General features: G+C 64.5%; 1 protein-coding gene across 3 annotated transcripts in view; it reads right to left on the bottom strand.

Moving 5' to 3' along the window:
• MAP3K4 (mitogen-activated protein kinase kinase kinase 4) overlaps positions 1-422 on the bottom strand; it is a 70,612-nt gene that overhangs the window by 29,750 nt on the left and 40,440 nt on the right. The gene's annotated exons all lie outside the window — the stretch shown is intronic.

Genomic DNA, 422 nt, shown 5'->3' with positions numbered 1-422 from the left:
AAGTGGGGCCCCATGCAGTGCAGGAAAGGGGCGGTCAGCCCCCACCCAGGAGCCCAGCCCCATGCAGAGCAGGAAAGGGGCCGTCAGCCCCCACCCAGGAGCGGCTCCGGGGAGGCAGAAGGAGCCCACTGACTGGAAAGGCTTCGGGCCGGGGGGAGCCGCCTAAGTGGAGGAGGGCGGAGGCTGGACGTTTATGAACGGCCACATCCTGGCTTAAACACCGGAATGGATGGAACGCCAGTCACTGAGACAGGCGGACACGTGGCGCTGGGGGCAGTCGGCCGGGCTGTACAGGCTGAGCTCAAGGCGCAGGTGTGCACTCACCGCTGCTCCAGAGCTGAGCACAGAGGTGGGAGGAGGCTTCTTACAGTTTGTGTGTGTGTGTTACCTAGAGAACTGCTGTCTGATGCTGGACGGCCAGG

Source organism: Bison bison, unplaced genomic scaffold, assembly GCF_000754665.1.
Source record: "Bison bison bison isolate TAMUID 2011002044 unplaced genomic scaffold, Bison_UMD1.0 scf7180017864148, whole genome shotgun sequence".
Lineage (NCBI taxonomy): Eukaryota > Metazoa > Chordata > Mammalia > Artiodactyla > Bovidae > Bison > Bison bison.
The sequence above is the reverse complement of the archived record's forward strand: the minus strand, read 5'-3'. Positions and strand labels throughout refer to the sequence as shown.